Genomic DNA, 7838 nt, shown 5'->3' with positions numbered 1-7838 from the left:
AATTGTCTTTTCTACGAAGAAATTTAGGCAATATATTCTATATGAGAAGGTAGATTATTATTGAACAAGTTGTAACCACCTGATCACCTAGCAAAGCGATTAATCCCTTTGTAAGAATTCACTTATGAGATTAAGAGTAAACCACTGAGATTGTAAGGCATCATAGAATATCTTGTATACTTTGGGGGGCCAAAAGAGGTATTGGTTGAAGCTATTGACCTCGAGGATCTGTTGAAAATAGACACGTCCTCCATTCCATCCTAGTATGTTGCAATAACACATTATGTATCCACAAGAGAGACTCCTCTTTATCTAAGGCTGAGAAAAGAAAGATTAAACAAGAAGCCTTAAAGTTTTTCTTAATTGCAAGAACCCTATATTAGTAAGGGGTAGATGATGTTTACTGTCAATATGTTATGCCTAATGAGGTTCCATTTATCTTGGCAGAGTGTTATGACTCTGCTTATTGAGACCACTTTGCCAGATCACACAGAAAGCCTTAAGAGTCGGATATTAGTGGCTATCCATCCTCTAGGATGCATTTGCATATGTAAAGAGATGTGATGTATGTCAGAGACATGACAGTAAAGAAAATCATATTAAGCGCCCACCACTGACTCCTATTATGGCTTTATTACCATTCCAAAAGTGGGGCATTGACTTTGTAGGTCCAATTATCCCATTATCATCTACGTAGAAGAGGTATATCATAGTAATGATTGACTATTTTACAAAATGGTCAAAAGGATGAGTGACGAGGAAGGATGATGCAAAGGAGACTATTAGCTTCCTTCTCGAACAAATAATCTATCAATCTGGCCTACCAAAAGAGATAGTATTGGATCATGGAACTCATTTCCTAAAGAAGGTGGTCAAAATCTTGTCAGATTAAGCATAATAAAATGGCACCTTATAATCCACAAGCAAATGGGCAAGTTGAAAGTTCTAATAAGGAGCTTGTGGGAATCCTATCAAAGATTGTCTTAGCAAAGAAACAAGATTTTCACAGTAAATTATGCATGGTTGTATGGGCGTACAACATGACTTTTAAACAAGCCACTAGCCACACTCCATTTATATTAGTTTGAAAGTTGTAGTCTTTGTAGGATCCCATACATCAAAATGTATCAATTCAAGTGGCTTCTTGCATATATGATTTTCATGTAGAAATGTGTGACTTGCTTGCTTTCCATGTTAACATGCTTCACATTCTTTGTGTATCCCATCAACTCTAAACTTAGGCAAGCCATCCACAATCTGTTTTGATTGCATGTCTTTCAATTGTTGCACATTTACATGACCAATTCCCTTATGCCAAATTTCAATATCAGCCACAACACCTGAACCTTGTGCAAACATGGTAGTATCCATTTTAGGTAGACTTACATCAAGAGTAAACAAATAGCTAGCATGTTTCCCTTTTGCAATCAATATGCAATATTTTTTAGATCTTCTACATAACAACCATTAGATGTGAATCAAACCTGCAATCCCTATTCTACCATCTGACCCAACTGAAACCAATTTTTTTGTAATATTTGGTACATACAACACATAAACCAAATACTTAGTTTTGCAATTCTACATACTCAAAGGAATATTCCAACATGTGTAATGGGGTGAGCTATATCATCCCCTATCTCCACATAGCTCGGAGACTCTAGACTATGCATCTTTCTAAACCACTCTCCATGAGAAGTCATGTGGTGAGGCACCTAAATCTACATACTATACATCATTCTTTGGTGAACCATCAGCAGTCACAGTATTCATGAAGTATTGCATAACAAACAACTGTTTACTTTTTTCATCATTGGTGAACCATCAGTAGTCACAATGTTCATGAAGTATTGCATAACAAACAATTGTACTTCTGTCATCGTTGTCTACTAATTAATGCATAGTTACCTTGCTTCTTTTTTTCATTTCTAATTTTAGCCTTCCTTTTGAAGCAATTTTTAGAAATGTGGCATTTTTTATCACAATTCCACCATTCTTTATTATCACCACAATTTTGTAACCTATTAGAATCTACAACTTGTCCTCTTTGGCTCCCTCCTTCTCGGGCTATCCTTCTCTATTTTTCTATGCATCATAACCTTGACCATGACCCCCACCTTGGCCTCTTCCACCACGACCTCTACCTTTGCTAGTAGAGTAAAAAACCTGTTCAAACTTGTTTTTGCTTTGAGAAGAAGAGGATTCCATGCCAAGGTTCTTCTCCTCAAGGATCAGCATAGAAATCAAGTCTACAAAATCAAAGATATCATTCCTCATATTTATAGATGACCTAAAGCCCTTGTATTCATCTTCAAGTCTATATAAGCATGCGTACACAACATCATCATCATCAATTGCCACACTGATAAATCCAAGAGCTTCCACAATAATCTTGATCTTCAAGGCATAATCATTAATGGACATGTTTCCTCTTTTCACTTGGTTCATCTCTAACTTGAGCTACAGCTTTCTGGCGTTTGATACTAATAGACAATAAATACATGACTTTACTCTGTGTCTACTTCCAATCTTTCTTAGCATTAAACTATTCTACAGTAGCATTTCGTGGAGAAACTTTAGGTGCTATTGCCGTATCTCCTTCAATGTAATCCCAAACACATTTGCCCTTCAAGAAATTTATCATCCTAAACTTCCATGCAACATAATTGTTCTTATTGAGCTTTTTGCTAACAATTTTGCTGAAGTTATCAAATGTTTTGACAAAATAAAAACAACCTTGTAAAAACCTACAGTCTAAATAAGCTAGTATCAAGTGCACCACGACTAAACACACAACCTTTTTCACTGAATACACAATAATTTTAATTTGCAATATGTATGCAAATGTATTTTGTGTCTGCAATCTGACAATCATCTAAAACCTTACATATTCAAAATCTATAATTTATGCACATGTAAATTATGAACATAGCTGAAACTATAGTATACCCAAAAACTATTGTCATGACCACTTGCACATCTAGAACAGAGGCTGAAATGACCTCAAATGCCAAACAAATGGCATGTAAGCCTTAAAGGACTTGTCTCTTGTATATAGACAATTCTTCCTGCTCACCAAGTTTCACTACAATCAGAGATTGATCGAACAAGGTGGACAAGTTTCTTACCCATTGCTTACTTGCTTGCTTCCGTGCTTCAATGCCTTCACTTCAACCTTCAATCAAGCTCCATGCAGCCATGGGATGGCTTTGATACCATGAAAAAAAATAAGAGAATAGAGAGCTGAAGCACTCAAGAGCACACACACACACACACACACACACACACACACACACACACACACACACACACACACACACACACACACACACACACACACACACACACACACAAGCAATGGAAACTTGAGAACATAGAGAGATAGGGCTAAAATCTTCTTCTTCTTCTTTCTTCTTCTTCTACACAAAAGAACTAAGTCTACAATATGATAAAAGACTAATATAAAAGTACCACAATCTATGTAGACATGGTCACTAAGTGTGAACCCGCTAAGGAAAGAAGATGTAGCACAATGAATTTTCCATAACCAAGGAGGGACTATGTGGGTGTAGCCCAGTTGTAGAATCACTGGTGTATCCTCATATCAGTCACTAACATGCTAGTGAATAACATCATGCCACATCAACAAGGCATGTAGTGGATGCCAACTCATGTAGAGCTCGACATCTCAACAATATTTAGTCTCTCGCGTCTTTAATCAAATGAAGGAAATGCCTACTTCAACCCCTATCCTTATATGCATTGACTTCTCAAAAGAGTTTCCCATTCAATGAAAGGGCATATGGAGAGATGTCAAGGATTTTGCGTCTAGATACATTTCATGCCAACAAAACATGGACAACACTCTTAGACCAATTGGTTTATGTCAGCCCTTGCCAATCCTTGAAGGGAAATGGACACATATCACCATGACTTTATTACCAACCTACCCATAATCAAGAAAGGATGACACAACATATATATGGTAGTAGATAACCTCACCAAGACTGCCCACTTTATCTCCACATAAGACTCAGTATAGTGTGTCTTAAGTGGCCACTTTGTTTACGAATCATGTATTTAAATGACATGGGTTACCATAGGCCATAGTGCATAATAGAGATGCTAAGTTTATAAGTAGCTTTTGGCAAGTGGTTTTCACATCTATGGACACCAAGCTTGCTCCATCCACCACCTACTACCCTAGATTGCCAAGAGGTTCATTAAATGGCTTGAGACCTATTCGACGCACTTTTGCCATTATGTATAGTATAGTTGGGATATGTGGTTCCACTTGGTTCAGTTTTCATACAACAACTCCACTCACTCTAGCATTAGGGTTGCTTCTTTTTAGGCACTCCATGGGTATAAGATTCCCCTCCCTACGGTCCTATTCAATGACAAGGTAAACTCTCATAGCAAAGAGGAGTTAGAGCACATGCATGCCCTACTATAACAATGTAAGGTGAATCTTTGACAAGTACAAGATCACATGAAGGTTTATGCCAATGAGAGGAGAAGCCACATGGAGTTTCAAGAGAGATAGAAAATAGTCCTATTGAAAGTGTTGAAGTCCCATTACTCCACTCTCAAGGATGGCAGCAGCAAGTAAGAAGCTAGCCCATAGGTTCTATGACCCATATAGGATTGTAAAGAGAGTTGATGACTTGGCTTATCGATTAGAACTCCCCTCCTCAACCAAGATTCACAACACGTTTCATGTCAACCAACTGAAGTCCTTCATTGGGACCTCAGTGGACTATGTGGAGGAGTTACCCCCCAAACCTTAGGTTCAATAACCCTACTATGTGAGGGTTTAGGGTTTTAACCTTACTTGTCAAGGTCTCTTGTATGCCATGGAGAAACTAATCTACGGAGAGAGGTGATCAAATGCATCCCCCCCTTCTTTTTTCCCTCTATCCCCTCCTTAAATTTAAGTTCAATATAGGAAATTAAGAGGGGTCTACCTCTAATGCATACGCTTAAGTGTCCCCTTCCAAAACCCCCCTCCCTTACACTCACGTGGTACCATACAACATCTATAGTGAACCCCCCGGGCATGTTCCAAACTTTGGCTTCTCTCTTCTTAGTTTTGGCCTTCATAGACTCGAGACCCACATTGTCTTCATCGAGTCGGCCATGCTTATTGAAGATTCTTCTACAGGAGCCACAGTTGTGCTAGGTTGGCAGTAGAGGGGGCTATCTATGCTCCATTCCCCTTCCTTTGTGCAGGGCCCTATCGCCACACCCATTCTCAATTGTGCACCATTTATCCCATAGGTTCCATCCCATCCCCCACCATCTCCCCTAGTGGTTCCCTCATATCTCCCATCTCTTCTAAGGGGGGACGATATCGATGATGTGACTATGGATTCCCTAGCCCTTTGTATTTTAGAGGGGGCTTCCCAAGATCGTGAGGAATTTCTTTAGGCTTTCTAGTCTACTTTGGGCCTTTCTTTCATAAGGTGACCTATTTTCTTCATCAATAAGCCACCATCCCTTGTTGCTTGGCTCTTGGTCCCTCTTGTTTCTATGCAAATTATGGCACCTTCGATAGTTCCTCCCTATCGTCTCATAGTTGGGTTAGAGGCTTGGCTTACCCATCCCAAATCAAAATTTTCAGGAGTGCTCCATTTGAGGCCCTTCCATTTCCATAGCCCTTTGGTGGCCTTCCATTTGATCTGCTTTTTCTATAGAGAGGGTACCATGCTCCTTGGCTGTCTTTCTTCTTTGATAAACTTTATCAACATTGGCAAGGCTTTTTGTTAACCTTGGATGCACATCTCCTTTGGCCTTCTGCTACATCTAAGATCTGAGAGGGGTGTTAGCAATCGTGTGTGTCTTGTGTAATCATCTCTTGGCTGTGAGCCTTAATCTAAGTCGGATGAGGACATTACAAGCTCTAACATTGTATTTGTCTACCATTTTATGTGTTTTAGACGCTTTAGATGGATTCTAGGTCACATTAGTGTATTTCTTTTTTGGGACTTTTGGTTGTCTTGGATGCCCTATTTTGGGTTTGTTTTGGCCCCAGTTTTTCCAATGCATAGACTTCTTGCCCTCCCACTCTCATTATCCATCATTGATCCTTTGTGATTAGCCAACCCTCCTCATTCTCTCATCCCCCTACTACTATGTGGCACCCACACTAATGTATAGAGTTATGTGTTGGGGCTTACTATTGCAGCCTTGTATCTTTAGCCACTTTCCTTCTCTCTTTTGTGTTTATCATTGTCTCCTTGTCTTTGTGTTTACTTTCCTCTTTCCATTGCACACTCTCACAATTACAACCATGCAATGAAACAAATGGTTTACCATCCATAAAAGTGAGAAATAATCATATTGATAATTAATTATATCCATCTTTCTTATTCACTAGACTTTCGGAGAGAGAGAAGACAATTAGTGAAGTTCTAAGGGGGAGAGAGAGAGAGAGAGAGAGAGAGAGAGAGAGAGAGAGAGAGAGAGAGAGAGAGAGAGAGAGAGAGAGAGAGAGAGAGAGAGAGAGAGAGAGAGAGAGAGAGAGAGAGAGAGAGAGAGAGAGAGAGAGAGAGAGAGAGAGAGAGAGAGAGAGAGAGAGAGAGAGAGAGAGAGAGAGAGCACTTGCTACCTTCTCCTTGCCAAATTTAAACCCAAAGTTTACACATAACACAACAATAATAAGATAAATGGTTAAGATAACTTGACATAGTGCTTAAATGTGTTTGTAAGAGTGTATACAAATCCACAATATTATTTATTTAACATGCATGAACATTGAAATATATTCAAAGATAAATTTTCATAATTGATTTAGTCATTGCATAGATGTAGGTATTGCCTTCTCTTTAGTGAGGATAGTGGCTATGCTTTCTTGTGCTAGACAGAGCCAAGCTCTACCTAACAACTTTCACAATTTGTCAACCTATTGGCTCAACTCTCAACTCTTTCTTAGCTCAATTATAGCCCATCTTTGCATAACTCTTCTTTTATTAGATTCCCCTTATAGCCATGTCATGGGTGCGATGTTTACATCGGTACATAGTTCATCCACTACCTTGGCTATAAATCACAATCCACACCTGCTTTATTGATGTATCCCATTTTTGGCTAAAAGGTTACTCCTTGCACCTCCACTCTCATAAACATTAAAGAGAGGCCCTCTATATATTCGAATACTAAATAGAATCAATATAATGACACACATCTACCCATAAGGAAACACCCCTTGTAGATAGGTTGATTAAATATGTGCATCTATTAGGTGGGGCATGCATGCGACCTATTATTAAGCAACTATGGGGGGTTCAGTGTTGCAAGAGGTAATAGTGGTAGAAGATGCATTTTTCCTTTAGGAATAAACTGCATGCATATGTTCCTTTTCATTGGACTCAAAGGAAGGTTGATAAGCATATTGTAAGGTGAGAAGATGGGCAAGAAGCCAATAGTGCAAGCCTTTTGCTCACTTGGTTTATTGCTTGTACTCTCCATAACCTCATATGATACTCTCCATAGCTCCAGCTATAAACATAACGTATCTATCAAGTAGTAGTTTTAAAATCCTAGTTTTATTAATAAGAGTCCAAATTTTACCTTTGGATGTCTCACAAATATATTTCCATAGTCACTAAAACTACTAATAGATTTTTATGAACTCTTGAAAGCTACTTTGCAATCAATTTTAAAATATTTTTTATTTTATATTTATTACATAAGGATCTATTAAATTCTTTTGAAATTACTTCATTCCTTTGTCTCTCCTCAATGATGGTGTAAATAGGGTGGGGTCCACAAGTCATTGACTTGTGAGTGGATGGAAAAATTGAGTTCATGTGTATCACTTATCTTGTGGCAGAATG

Source organism: Lygodium microphyllum, chromosome 18 (assembly GCF_053477565.2).
Source record: "Lygodium microphyllum isolate KBCC chromosome 18, Lygodium_microphyllum_v1.1.10, whole genome shotgun sequence".
Taxonomy (NCBI): Eukaryota; Viridiplantae; Streptophyta; class Polypodiopsida; order Schizaeales; family Lygodiaceae; genus Lygodium; species Lygodium microphyllum.
This window is presented reverse-complemented; position numbering follows the sequence as displayed.